The 15,461-nt window shown below is 45.5% G+C and overlaps 1 pseudogene; it reads right to left on the reverse strand.

Moving 5' to 3' along the window:
- Nucleotides 1-1,379: 1,379 nt before the first annotated feature.
- On the reverse strand, nt 1,380-1,860 carry LOC116905092 (annotated as a pseudogene).
- Between the last annotated feature and the right edge of the window lie 13,601 nt (nt 1,861-15,461).

The following is a 15,461-nucleotide window of genomic DNA, read 5'->3' on the forward strand; positions in this document are numbered from 1 at the left end:
TATATGTATGTATGTATCTGTGTATATATGTATGTATATATGTGTATGCATGTGTGTATCTGTGTATATATGTATGTATATATGTGTGTGTATGTATGTATATATGTGTGTGTATATATATGTATAAGTGTGGATGTGCATATATGTGTGTGTATGTGTATATGTACATGGATGCAGATTTCTGTATGTATATGTATGTGTATGTATGTGTGTATATGTATATATATATGTGTGTGTATGTATGTGTGTACATGTGTGTGCTTCCATACATGTGAGCATATGTGTGTATTATGTATATGTGTGCATATTTGTGTAGGTGTAGATATATGTATGTATGTGAGTCTATATGTGTGTATGTGTGTACATATGTATATATGCATATATATGTAGATATGTGTGTGTATTATGTGTGTATGTATGTGTGCATATGTATGCATGTGCATATACATGTAGATATGTGTATATATGTATGTGTGTGCATATGTAGCATGCATGAATATGTGTGTGTATGCACTAATGACATGCATGTAGAGGTTGGAGGACAACTTCCAGGGGTGAGTTCTCTTCTTCTGCCAAGTGGTTCACTGGGATAGAACTCAGGCTGTCAGGCTTGGCTGCAAGTGCCTTTACCCATGGAGTCACCCATCTTCCCTGATCACCACTTCTTTGGGCTCTTCTTAGTCTCTCTCCCCTTGATGTCTCCAGCTTTCTGGTCCCTACCTGTGATACGAGGGTTATTGCAAACTCTGCCCCATAACTATAGAGCAAGGACATGACAAGTCCTCTCCCCTCTGCTGAGATGTTTCTAATGTGCGTGCCTTGCAGGGGAGTGTCAGCCTCGCCAGAAGACAGCTCTAGTCTCCTAAAGAGAGCACATTTGACACTGCTGATCTGGTGTCTGAATGTCCGCAGCTTTATTAAATATGCATTAAAGAGCTCCCCTCATAAATTGTGTGCACTTGGCCACTCAGGGTATAATGCACTCGGCTAAATAACTTTTCTAGCTACACAGACAGCAATCAGGCCAACTTCAAGGTTGGTGAGAATAGAGTGTTTCAACCCTGCTTTCCTCCCTCCATAGCTGTCTGATGGGCTAGCACAACAGATGACAACCTTACTCTTCCAACTCTCTCTCTCTCTCTCTCTCTCTCTCTCTCTCTCTCTCTCTCTCTCCCCTCTCCCTCTGTCTCCCTCTCTCTGTAAATATTTGGCCATTTTCTAATCAAAAGTATATTTTATGCACACTAAGCAATATCATTTAGAAGAACAATTAGTAAAATTTGAGCAAGACAGACAATGAAAATTAGGGAGAAGACACACTTCAACCTAAAGAAAACACCTTACAGTCCCGGTCCTTTATTTCTTTTTTTTTTTTTCCACTAAGCCATGAATTTGTATGGAAAGGGCTTGGACAACTCAGGCTCTCTTCTGTTAGTCCTTGCAAAGTGGGCTTCTCTGTGTGGTGCAGGCTGGTGATTCAGCTGAACCCAGGTGCCCTTCTCTTTGGCTTCCTCTTTCTTCTGGTTGTTCTCCTTCACCCGCTTCAGGAAGCCATCTCTGCTCTTCGAGTGCTGGATGTGCTCAACCTGCACACTGATCCTCTTGGCCAGAATCTTGCCTTTAATTTGCTTGTTTACAATGATGCCCATGGCATGCTGGGTGACACTACAGACTCTTCCAGTTTTACCGTGGTAATATTTATGGGGCATTCCTTTCTGAACAATGCCCATTCCCTAGATGTCTACAACATCACCCTTCTTGTAGATTCACATGTATGTGGCCAAAGGAACAACTCCATGTTTCCCGAAAGGCCTAGAGAACATACTGAGTGCCTCTTCTCTTTCCTTTTGTGTTCATCATTTTGGTGAGTTACCGGATGATGACTGGTGGCTTGCTTTTCTAGGTTAAACTGTAGTCTATGCCTTCTCCTTCGCGAGACCCATTCACAGTAGCAGATAAGGGTCTCAGGAGGGGACTGGGTTTGACTCAGTGTTGTTTCATATGGTGCCATCAAGATTTCTTGAACTCTCAAAGAATTGTCTACCCATTTATCCATACACCCACTCATCTATCCACCACCCCACCTATCTACCTACCTATTCATTTACTCACCCACTCATTCATCCACCAGTCCACCCACCCATCCGCCCACCCACTTACCTCTTGTCTGGACCCGGCCAAGTAGAAGACACTGAGTTTATGTCAATGGTGCTTGGCTTTTACAGAGCAGATGTCCAAGTGAGATAGAGAACACTCAAGCATGCAACACATACAGTAATCACGAGTGTACATCAGGGTCAGGGCCTGTGCCATTTCAGAGCAGGCGTGTGAACCAAAGTCAAAGGAGGACAAAGATAATACCTTTTAAGGAGCACAGCAAAGATATTTCTGTGTTAGGAGAATGATATTTACGAAGGTTCCATCCTGGAAAACAGCCTGTCCCCACCCACTGCACGCATTCTCTCAGACAATAGGGGAAAACATATACTGTTAGATTGCATCTATTTTTGTCTTGGCAATTATCCAAAGAAAAACCATTTTGTATTCCTACTGCTTCCCTAAAATCGTTGGTCTTATGTATTTTTTCCGAAGTGATAAAAAGCCATATATGCAAACTGGGATTCTTAATTCCCAAGATCGGGAATGGTGGGGCACCTTGGAGTGAGGACCGGGTCTGCTTCAGCCTATGGCTTATCCTTGGCTTTAGGAAATAGGAAGGGATTGATGAATGAGGATATTTCAAGAAAAACTAAAACAAAACAAAACAAAACTAACAAACAAACAGAAAACACCCTTTGTGAACTCAGGTTGACCGCCCTGAGTCCCGGGCATGTCGTGTTCAGGTGCATCTGGCTGTCTATTGGTGAAGAGTTCCTTTTTTTCGTCTGCGTTATCAATGTGATAAGAAGTGAATAGATAATTGCCCTGCAGATCACTGGCTCAGCCCCGCACAGCTAATGTTTATCAGCAATAGAAAAGAAAGATGGACAGTGGGTTTAGGGTAAACATCCTCTATTCTCAGTGTAGTCTACATTCACATTGCCAGGGCCTGTGAACATTAGCTCATTTCGAAATAGGACTGCTATCAGACGTACTTTTAAGTTAAGGATCCCAAGAAGATGAGGCCATAAACGTGTGGCCCAACACAACTCTCTTCTAACGTGGCCCAGAAAAGCTGTATGTTGGGCGCCCTGTTAGACTATGTATTTGTGTCTTTATACAAGAGCAAGGGCCCTTGTATGACACACAGAGGAAAACAGACACAAATCAGTACCCAGGCAGATCTAGAGGCAGAGGTTGTATCAATGCAGCCGCAAGCCTAGGAACTGTTGGAAACTCCTAGACAGTGGAAAATGCAAAGAGAGAAGTCGCCCTACCATACTGGGCTTCTTGAAAGAGAACATTTTGCTTTAAGTGATAAAATTGCTCTTAGCTTCTGATAACAGTCCTAGAAAACACACGTAGGGAAGACAGACATCACTGGACCAGGAGAAATAGAAGATCTCACAGTGCACGTGTTTTGGTAGAAATAAAAAGGATAGGACTGGAGAGATGGCTCAGCGGTTAAGAGCTCCGACTGCTCTTCTAGAGGTCCTGAGTTCAATCCCCAGCAACCACATGGTGGCTCACAACCATCTATAATGGGATCTGGTGTGTCTGAAGACAGCTACAGTGTACACGTATACAGAAAATAATTAAGTAAATCTTAAAAAAAAAAGGATATACCATGGATTTTAAACCTTCCTTAAGCTGGAATAGAGAACTAAATGTTCTGTTTAACTGATAAAATGGTGGACTGGGTGTTAGGTATATTTTATACTCTTAAATTACAAAATGAGAATAGTTGTGCTCAACTTATATTTGAGTGAAGAGTTTTTTTCTGTCTTTGAGACAGAAAGGGTGAAGTGTAGGTTGATGTCATTATCCAGGTGAAGGCAGACAAGTTAGATCATGGCCTTGATTGGACATGGTGGGGACAAAGCTTTTGAAAGGTGGGAGAGAAGGAGAAGAGGGGGGGAATCCGGATGGAGACGGGGAAGGATGACCCAGATCCGTGTGGTCTTGAATTGTCAAGGTATATTTCTTAAAGAATGGATTTCTGTAGGCAAATTTATTTTATCTAGGTGGGCGGTTTATATCCTTATCAATTGGTTGTGAGTTTATCGTGTGGATGTATTGTGGATTGCGAATTTAACACATAAATCTGATTGTTGGGTTACAGTTTGTTGAGTATTGATTTTAACAGGTTGTTGGGAGTTTATATCATAACTGTTAGGAGGTGGATGTTAGAAAAATGGACGGTCCACAGTAAGGGAGCCGTGAGATACACGGTCTCTGTATAAAACTGGCGTGGCAGTGACCCGCTTGGGTCAGAGGGTACTTGGGGGCAGCATGATAAATTAGAGCTAGTTCCAATGGCCCGCTGGAGTCAGAACTGGCGAGGACCCAGACCACAAGGGTACACACTATATTTTATTTCTGTCGCAACAAGCACCAATATGGAGTGGTCACATTTCCACTGCTGAACAGCACTGGTGGCCAGTGGCAATCATATCAGACAACACAGCCGGAGCATGTCCCAAAGATCTCAACCTGAGCCTGGAACAAAGACAGACAAGAGAGGTTTAAGAAGCTTTCTGGACTAGAGAAGCCATAGACCCTTCCGCCCGGAGGAAGTGCCTGGAGCTCGATCAGATTTCAAAGAGCTGGAACCCCAGGCTCTGGAAATCCCCACAGCATATGCTGCTGGGTGCAGGGTGCTCCACTGAGGAGCAAAAGTCAGACTTTTGAAGACAGGACGGGGAAAGCGGGGCAGGACCCAAAGGCAGTGGATTCAAATAGAGCAGGCTTGGGGATGCTGCCAGGCGCGTCTTCTTCTATTTAATCTTCTCACAAACCAGGGGAAAGGTGGGATGGTTGTCCGATTTTGGTGAAGAAACATAGGGAACTTTCCCAATATTACTCAGCTGTGTGTGTGTGTGTGTGTGTGTCTTTATGTGTGTGTCTGTATATGTATGTGTGTGTATGTTTGTATTTGTGTGTGTGTGTGTATGTATGTGTGTCTGTGTTTGTCTGCGGGTATGTGTGTGTATGTTTGTGTGTGTGTGTGTTTATATGTGTATGTCTGTATGTGTGTGTCTATCTGTATGTATGTAGGTTTATGTGTGTCTGTGTGTCTGTGTGTATATGTTTGTGTATGTGTATCTCTGTGTGAATGTATGTGTGCATTGTGTATCTCTGTGTTGGGGTGTGTGTGTGTGTGTGTGTGTGAGAGAGAGAGAGAGAGAGAGAGAGAGAGAGAGAGAGAGAGAATGTGTGTCTGCAGGAATACATGCATGTGTGTTCATGAGTGTGTGGAACGTAGAGGTCAATGTTGAGTGTTGTCGTCTTCTACGGTTCTCCACATTATTTTTCAAAGTTCTCGCTGGACCCAGAACTTGTCCTTTTGTCTAGATTGACTGTCTAGGAAAGCCCAATGATCTTTGTGTCTCGGTCTTCCCAGCACTGGGATAGTAGGTGTGTGCTACTACACTCAGGTGTTCATGTGAGTGCTTGAGTTTTGAACCCAGGTCCTCATGCTTGTGTGGTAAGTGCTTTACTGACTGACTCATCTAGATCTCTCATCTAGATCTCCAGTGTACCTGAGTCGGGACTCCTAGCTTGCTGACTAGCACCTAGGGTCTTGTTGACTCTGTACTGACTCTGTCTTTGTGAGTCCTTAATGCTCAGTGACAGCAAGAGCAGAGCTACACAAGGATTGGCTTTCCTCAGTGGAAGCAAATGTCAGGAGATCAGGCTGGGGGTACTGAGGGTTCTTGAGCTAGCTCTCTGGTGGCAAAGTCTTAGACAGCTGAAGGCATTTAGCATGACCAGGAGCATCGGGGCAGCGCCCACATTTCTCCGACAAGAGTCTCAGCGTCCTCTGCCTCCTTCTTTCTGGTTGACCAGTTGGTTCCTCAGTATGCCAATTGCCGTGATTTATTACAGAACTGACCCACAGAAGCTAGAGCTGTCCGCTGGGATTACACAGCAAGTTTGTCTTTAAGAAGCAAGATGCCAGAGTGTCCACTTTCTGATAGGAACCTGCAATTTGTGTTTATTTTATTTCCTGTTGATTAATTGCCATGTGATTTTTGGCAACCTTCCAAGCATCTCTTGCCAAAATTGAGGCCAAATTAATATTCTCTAGGATGAGATATTCTGAAGGACTCAAGAATCGGCCTTTGTGATTCTGCAAATGGGCCTGTTGTACGTAGAATGACAGTGGCTTTGTGCTTCTTCTTGGAGCAATGAAAAGAAGCCTTGGCTTCTCATTCATCCAGGGAAATAAAAGCAGATGAGTTGTACACGAGTTGCCCTGCTGTCTAGCGAGTGGGTTCTCTGTGAGGAGGTCCCTGTGGAGCTTCGTGGCCTTCTTAGAACTCCATTTCTTCTGCTACTGGGACCCGATATAGACATTGCAGGGTGAGGAAACGGTCAAAATGGAGGCCGTTGGTAGGACACTGTTGAGTTAGTTGAATGAGCTTTGGGATAGGCATACTTAATATTCTCTCTCTACCACTTAACTCACTGATGATCTTTGGAGATTTACTCCTGCAAAGAGCACCTTCTTAATGTTTTCAGTTTGGTTTCTGTTGCTGTTGCCCATTGTCTAGAGGAGCCACGGTGGAAATTCAAGGTGGGAGTTAAAGTAGAGAATGTGAAGGATGCCGTTTAGGAGCTTGCTTCTAGACCCAAGTTCTTTACTTTTCTTATGCAACCCACGCCCAATTGCCTAAGGATGCCTGGCAGTTTGAATGAGAATGAGAATGGCCCCCAAAGGCTCATAGATTTTAATAGTTGGTCAACCAGGGACCGGCAGTATTTAAAGGATTAGGAGATGTGGCCTAAACCTCTGAAACTGTAAGCCTGCCCCAATCAAATGCTCTCCTTTATAAGAGTTACTGTGGTCATGGTGTCTCTTCACAGTCATAGAACACTGACTGAGACGGGATGGACCACTCGCAGTGGTCTGGGACTCTCTACACCAACTAGCAATCAAGAAAAGGATCCACAGACATGCCCGCAGCCCAGTCGGATTGAGACAATTCCTCAACTGACGTTTCTCTGGGTTCTGCCAAGTTAATCAGTAAGAGTAGTCATCACACTGCTAAACACCCTTTATCTGTCCCCTTTGTCATCACCGTAACCTAAGAGCTGACACAAGACAGTCTAAGGGTGTAGAGCAGTGAGTAGTTCCCAACCTCTGGGTCATGACCCCTTTGGCAAATCCCTATGTCCAAAAAATATTTCTTATGATCTATAACAGTAGCAAAATAACAGTTATGAGATAGCAATGAAGATAATCTTATGGCTGGGGGTCACCACCACATGAGTATTAAAAGGTCACAGCATTCAGAAGGGTGAAAACCACTGGCAAAAGAAAAGATCTATCACAATGAGGACAGTATTTATTTAACAAAATAAAAGAGTCCTAATTTCCGATGGTCTTAATTACCAGCGGTGGATCAAGCAAGTGTTTTCCCATCTCTCTGTTTCCCTCTTGTTCTCAGTAAAGCTGGAAGCCCGGAGTGACACAGTGTGGTGCAGACCTAGGAGTTGAGACCATGCCGTTGAGGTTGTGACCTTGATCTGACTTTGGTGCTCAGCTTCTAACAGGCTTCCTGAGATTCCTTGCCCTTGTCCTTCTTTCGCTTGGGGAACTTCCCGTGTGTGGACTGGAGCCTGCGTGTTCACAGCAGGCTTGAGAAGGCAGTGCGGCGTTCACTGACCAGCAGCATGTACTTCACACTGTGAAAGATTTCCTTTGTCTTGGACTCTCATTAGAACCATCCACTCCTACGATGGGAACTGTTTCCAACTGTAGAGACCCCTTCAAAGCCCTGAGAGGGAAGTAGCCCTGCTCTCCCATCTCGCAGGCCTCTGGTGCTTTCCTGTGTTCTTCAAGGCCATCTTCCTCTGAACTTTTCCCCTTCCTCTTGTGGCAGGGGAATGGAGTCATGGTCTCCTGGGAAGAAGCATTGCGGTTCCCTGGACACATCCCAGGATAAAGTACTGTGTCCATCTTCTTTCACACACTAGGTAGATTCTGTGACCTCCACATCCAAACTCCCCTAACTCACCATGTCCTGATCCCTCCACAGATCCCACCTCCTTCCTTGAAGGTGTGTCCCCAATGGTCCTGCTGTCAGAGAGTGTTGGAATAACTCCACCTTCCACACCGGTCTATTCCAAGGCACAGAAGAAGTGGAGACAGATGCCCCATTCCTACTGACCTGCACTCACAGTACTCCAGAGCCCACCAGCCAGTGAGTACCAGGGCTCTTTCTCCTCCTTTGAAACACACTTTCCCAGTTACCTAAGCAGTGCAAACAGCTCCAAACACTGTGGGCTTGGAGATAGGTAGGTAGGTAGGTAGGTAGGTAGGTAGGTAGGTAGGTAGATAGATAGATAGATAGATAGATAGATAGATAGATAGATAGATACATAGATACATAGAAAGATAGAAAGATAGAAAGAAAGATAGAAAGAAAGATAGAAAGAAAGAAAGAAAGAAAGATAGATAGATAGATAGATAGATAGATAGATAGATAGATAGATAGATAGATGATAGATATTCAGTGCCCCATGGCGCTCTGTGTCTCCAAGCCTGACTTCCAGCCCGTCAGCTTGGGTAGTATGCTGTGGGGCATAGCAGGCCATGCATGTATACATACATTTACACATACATACCCACACTCGCATGTAGGCACACATACACACACTACCTAAAGTGCTCCTGGGAGTAAGCATTGAAGGGTAACAGCATCGAGTCTGGTTCAGGTCTCAAGGTCTGTGGTCACTCACCTGTGATCTTTGACAAGTGTTTCCTCTTTTTCAGTCTCCATTTTCTGAATAAAATTATGGTGGGTGTTATAAAACAATCGAAGCTGGTAGGTGGCTTTCCCATGATTCATCTATCTATCTATCTATCTATCTATCTATCTATCTATCTATCTATCTATCTATCTATGATTTTTCTACCATCAATCTGTCTGTCTATCTATCTATCTATCTATCTATCTATCTACCATCCATCATCTATTCAACTAACTACTACTATGATCTATCTATCTATCTATCTATCTATCTATCTATCTATCTATCTATCGTGTGTGTGTGTGTGTGTTTGTGTGTGTGTGTGTGCGTGCGCGTGTGTTTGCATGTGCACAGCCCTTGGAGGCCAAAAGACACTCACAGAAGTTGGTGGGTTCTAGCAAGTGAACTCAGACCCTCAGACTTGGTGGCAAGTGTCTTTATTTGCTGCAAGCTCCCACCAACCCTGACTTAGACCTCTGAGGCTCTAAAAGACTTTGTTTCTTTATTTCCAACACCCTTTTCTGCTCCCAGCCAATCCTGAGCAGAGGACACCAGTGCAAACCAGCACCATCTATTTCCTTTTGAGGTGCTGTGCTATGTTCGAGCCCATTCTGGGTACAAGTATCAGTCAAGGCATCTTTAAAAAAAAAGACTGAATCCTAGCTGGGCATGGTAGAGAAGACCTTGGGAAGGACCAGAGGTGGGTGATAACAGAAGGAGCCTCTGTCGTTGGGTCAGATGTCCCTTTGTCACTTAGCAGTGTGGGAGAAGAATGAGGCTGGGAAACCTTATAGGGCAGATTGCAGCCCTTTCTGAGCCAGTTAGAACCCTCTCTGCCTTTCTTCAGCAGAGAGGATTCCATTGTTCCGTGACCCAGAAGTAGTCTCAATAGAGCAGTGCCGGGGAGAGCGATTAGCTGGGCCGACAGTGTGCAAGGCAGATTGGTGGTTGTTCAAATATAACCTTATAACAAACTCTTGGTTTTGTTTAATAACTACAATTGTGCCTGAAGTCACCTCCCTACAAGATGGCAGATGTGAAGCGCTTTGTAGAATTAAGGAGGGTTTTTACACAGGGAAGGTTATTATTAATATGGTATTGGGATATTGCTTTATTTGGGGACAATTTCCTTTGTTCTTGGAAGACTCTGAATAGAGATGAGTTTGTGCATTGTTCAGCATTTGCGATTAGGGACGGGACTGAACTGGTTTAAATTCAAGTTGTTGGCTCTTTTTTTTTTTTTTTTTTTTCTTTTCCAGTTTTAATGTCTTATGTAATGCGGGAATATTTGTTTTCTGGTGTTGTTGTTGACAACATACTGCAGGTGCTCCATCGGGGTAGGATCCTGCACCTGAGAAAGATAGCATTAATTTTGACAAAAAAGGGTTTAAAAATATAAATGTCAGTGTCTCCAGCGTCGGGAAGGTGGCTGTAGATGACAGAAGGGTGTTCTAGGATGGCGCTCTGAAATAGAATTCCAGATGCCGCCTGCCTGCTCCCAGACAGTGCAGACAGTATGCTGGCCTGATTTCCTCAGCCCAACTATTCTGCTATTTAGAAACTTTTTGGGAGGCCAGGTGGTAGAGCACGAGGTCAGGCCAACCCGCGTCTGTCTCTGCTACCTTGGAATCGAGTGGCCCTGGGCCAGCCGCCTCAGTGCCCTAAACGTCTGTTTTCCCAGATGTAAAATAAGATGAGAAATTAGCTGAGTGAATGTCGCGAGGGGACAAGTGGTTGAGGTGAGCAGGGCAAGGAGGAGTGCAGCGCCCCCTTGTGTTCGGAGGTCCTTAGGTAACAGTCCAGTGGAGCTCTCTGCCACACCCCTGCTTTTCTCGACTCAGTCTTCATCCAGGACGAGAGCACAGAAGTGTGCTACGGGCCGGTTATACGCCATGTCTTCCCAGCTCACGCGAACTAAGCTGTATGGCCACAAACTTCTGTGTCTCTCCTACTGCACTCCCTAGGCTCTGGAGTCTATACCTACCAGCTAGCTCATTCTTAGGTGTCATGGACACTGCTCCAAGTCTGTGTCACTCCCCTCTCCCCAGAGCCCACGTCCCTGATACTCCACAGACATGGGAACTCATTTCTGCTGTTTTCTCCCTGACCCAGCATTCTGGACGCTTTCTGGATTTCTCTCTGTTGTACTCCTCCCACAGCCTCGCCCCTTCTCTCTTCCTTCCTTGACCTTGGTGAATCGGCCACTGGCTTTTCAGCTACTCCATTTTGTCCCTTTCAAGCTTCCCCTCCACAGCTACTCTCTGCTTTCCTAGGTCAAGACCCACAGACACAGATATACTTCTGTTCTGGGCAACCATCTCCTCACCCTCCTCTTTAAAGGCAAATTTCCCAATTCTACTGTTAATCCACATTTGGTCAACGTTTTTCTTTATCATCTACTATTTTAATTCTTAAAAACATTTAAAACATCTTCCTGAGACAGTAATACACTTTTAAATTATTTCTTTGGAAATATTTTGTCAGTGTCTTACCATGTGTGTGTATGTGTATGTGTATGGACCTGCGTGTGCCTGTGTGTATGTGTGTTTGCCTGTGTGTGTGCCTGTGTGTATGTGCCTGTGTGCCTGTGTGTGTGTGTCTGTGTATATGTGTATGTGTGTATGTGTGTGTGTGCCTGTGTGTGTGTGCCTGTGTGCCTGTGTGTGTGTGTCTGTGTATATGTGTATGTGTGTATGTCTGTGTGTGCCTGAATGTGTGTGCCTGTGTGTATGTGCCTGTGTATGTCTGTGTTTCTGCAAATGTATCTCTGTGGGTATATATGCCTGTGTGCCTCTGTGTGTGTGTGTGCCTGTGTATGTATGTGCCTGTGTGTATGTGTTGCCTGTATGTATGTGTGTGTATGTGTGTGCCCGTGTATGTCTGCATATGTATGTGCCTGTGTGTATATATGTTTGCCTGTGTAAGTATGTGTATGCCTGTGTTCATATGTGTATGTCTGTGTGTGTCTGTGTGTGTATCTCTGTGTGTGCCTGTGTATGTGTCTATGTATGTGTATGTCTGTGTGTGTGTGTGTGTGTGTGTGTGTGTGTGTGTGTGTGTGCGTCTCTGTGTGCCTGTGTGTGCTGCTTTTCCGTTGTTGGGATAACCACCACACCCAAGATGACTTAGAGAAGGAAGGGTTTATTTACCCTACTGCTCCAGGTGAGCCTACCTTCACTAAGAGTAGTGGCAGCAGACAGCTGACTTGGTGGCCAAGGCAGAAGCCAAGAGCTCACATTTTAAACTACAAACAAGAAGCAGAGCGTGAGCTCAGAATAATGGAAGACTCGAAACCTCACTGCCAACCCAGAGGGATGCCTTCCTCCACTAAGGCTGGGTCTCCCGAACCTCCCAAAGAATGTACACCGAGGGAGGGCTTCTGGGAAAGGTGTGTAGGCTCTCATTAAAGGGATAATTATTCCTCCCCTCTCTTTAACAGGTCTTTGGGTGAATCCACCCTTCTGGGATAGAGGCTGGGGGAGGGGTGAACTGTTGGTCATGTGATTGACAAGTTCTCCTGGATTAACTCTTAGAGGGGAGACAATAGCAGGTAATATTCTCCTCTCTGGAGCTGTTCAAAATGTCAGTTTCCACCAAGCATTCCAGTTCTTTGACCAGGAGCCCTGATACTTCTTCCTTTTACACGGTCAAAGCCAATTTTCCCAAGGAAAAGAGAGGTTCAAAGTGGGCCCCAAGAAAGGAGTCCATCCTCAAGGGTTTCCAAGTCCATTAGTCCCTGTAGCATGTTCAATCTGCTACAACAGAATGCTATAGGTCAACAGCTTACTAACAACAGAAATTTCTCTACTGTTTTGGAGCCTGGGAAATCAAGGTGCCTGTAATTCTATATCTGCTCAGGGTCTTTCCCTATTCAAAAGCAATGCCTTCTTCCTGAGTCTCTACATAGTAGATAGCATGGCAAAGTTCTCTGGGGCCTCTTTGTGATTTCTAAAACATACGTGTGCTCATGTATGTTTGTGTGTGGGGTGTGCTACAACATGTGTGTGCTCACGTGTTTGTGGGGGTGTGTGCTATAACATGTATGTGCTTGTGTGTGTTTGTGGGGGGTGCTATACCATGTGTGTGCTCATGTGTGTTTGTGGGGGGTGTTATACCATGTATGTACTTATGTGTGCTTGTGGGGTGTGCTGCAACATATGTGTACTCATATGGGTTTATGGGAGTATGCTACAACATGTGTGCACTCAGGTGTGTTTGTGGGGGGGTGCTACAACATGTGTGTACTAATGTGTGTATTTGGAGGTGTCAAAACATGTGTGTGCTCATGTGTGTTTGTGAAGGGGTGCTACACCAAATATGTGCTCATGTGAGTTTGTGGGGGTGTGCTACACCATGGGTGTGCCTATGTATGTTTATGGGGGGGTGCTACAATATGTGTGTACTAATGTGTGTGGGGTGGGGTACTACACCACGTGTGTGCTCATGTGGTTTAAGCCTGGAGGGCACATGAGTGTCCATCTCTTTTGAGACCTGGAACTAACCAATTATGTAAAACTGGGTGGCTATCAAACTCAAAGGACCCTCCTGTCTCTGCCTCCCCGAGAATGGAATTGCAAGTGTGTGTCGTTCCAATCTTACCTGGGTTCTCAAGTCCTCATCCTGGGTCTGGATCAATGTCAAATCCTCATCCTGCAAGGCAAATGCATTGCTGTCTGGGTATCCTTGAGGCCCCAGCTGCAGCCTCTTTCATAAAGGCAGTACCCCAAACATGGGGGCTCCATCTCATGACTTATTTCTTCCCAGAGGCCCCTCCACCAGACACCACCATGTTAGGGTCTAGGATTCCAAGTCAGGGCTTTGAAGGGGGCAGCAACATTCAGAAAGGGCAGGTGCCTTTCCCTGGGCTCTCTGTGGCTGGCTCCATGTGTGGAGGTTTTGGGGAAGGCTGGCCTGCACAGAGAGGCCACCATGCCAGCTCAATGCAAATGACTTGTCTTAGCTCCTTTCTCCTCTTTTGTCACCATAAAATGCCTGGAGAGCAAAGATCTCCAATTCCAGCTTTGTGACAGGCCCCATTCATTGTCTGTTTGTTGACACAGTATGGCTTGTTTTCTACCAGGGCAGCCTTTGTGCCGGCTCCTCTGGGGTCCGGTACATAATTTTCCTTTGGCAAGGCGTCCTCCATTCCTTTCCCTCACTTTAACAGCCTGGCAGAAACCCGGGCATCCATGAAACGGCCATCGTTATTATCATGTGGTTTGGCCCTGCTTGGCTCTCTGTCTCTGGGGCACCAGTCAATTCAATTAAAAGGGGTCAAAGCCGTGTTGGCTGTTTATTGTAGCTATTTTTCCAAATTTTCACCTCATTGGACAAGTTGGAAGGGCATTTAGTTCTCATTTATTTATACACGCTTAGAAAAATGCATGCACGCACGCACGCACACACACACACACACACACACACACGCACACACACACCTTTGGCAGGAAATATGCCAAAATATTTGTATCTGAGTAGTGGAGACTTTGCCTGCTGAGGGAGCATACTCAGGCCACCAGAGAGGTGTGCCTGGTGCTTGGGATAGTCACAGGCTCCACAGGTGAAAGAGGCAATGTAGCTTGAATATGTCATAGAAATGTGGCCTTGCGCTCTGAGCACATCGATGATGTGGTGGTTTGAATGAGAACGACCCCCATAGATTCACATGTTTAAATGGTTGATTCCCAGTTAATGGAATTACTTAGGAAGGATTGGGGGCGTGGCCTTGTTATAGGAGGTGTGTCACTGGAGATGGGCTTTGAGGTTTCAAAAGCTCACACCAGGGTTGGGGATTTAGCTCAGTGGTAGAGCGCTTGCCTAGGAAGCGCAAGGCCCTGGGTTCGGTCCCCAGCTCGAAAAAAAACCAAAAAAAAAAAAAAAAAAAAAAAAAAAAAAAAAAAAAGCTCACACCAAGCCCAAGCTCACACCAAGCCCAAGTCCCTACCTTCTCTCTCTCTCTCTCTCTCTCTCTCTCTCTCCTCTCCTCCTCCCCCCCCTTCCCCACCTCTCTCCCCTCCTCCTTCCCCCTCCCTTCTTCCCCGCTCTCTGCCTTCTGCCCTCAGATCAGGTTGTAAAGCCTCTTAGCTACTTCTCTAGCTCCATGGTGGCCTGCCTGTGGCAACGCTCCCCACCATGAAGATCATGGACTCTGAAGTCATAAGGAAGCTGCCAACGGAATACGTCCTTCCGTAAGTTACCTTGGTCATAGTGTCACTCCACAGCACCAGAACAGTAGCTAGGAGACAGACTGTGGACAAGAAACCCCATCTTCCTTGTTTGAGTCCTCTCTCTGCCTCTGGATAGTAAACCTTACCAATCCTGGGCAAAGAGCCACCAGGTACCTAAGGACACTCAATTCCTTGAAGGTTCATGTGGGGTGAGGCTCTTGCTTTGATCATCTGTGGAAATTAAGGTGAATTTACTTGGTTCTAACTGCTTTTGAGAAGGTCTGGAAGTCACAGGTGCGAGGTAACTGAGGTCTGTCTACCTGTGTGCATGCATCTAGATACACACACACACACACACACACACACACACACACACACACACACTACACTGGTCCTCCCTTTGCTGCTCCTGCATCCTTAGGCAAGAGTAAACAC

This window comes from Rattus rattus, chromosome 7 (assembly GCF_011064425.1).
Source record: "Rattus rattus isolate New Zealand chromosome 7, Rrattus_CSIRO_v1, whole genome shotgun sequence".
In the NCBI taxonomy this organism is placed as follows: domain Eukaryota; kingdom Metazoa; phylum Chordata; class Mammalia; order Rodentia; family Muridae; genus Rattus; species Rattus rattus.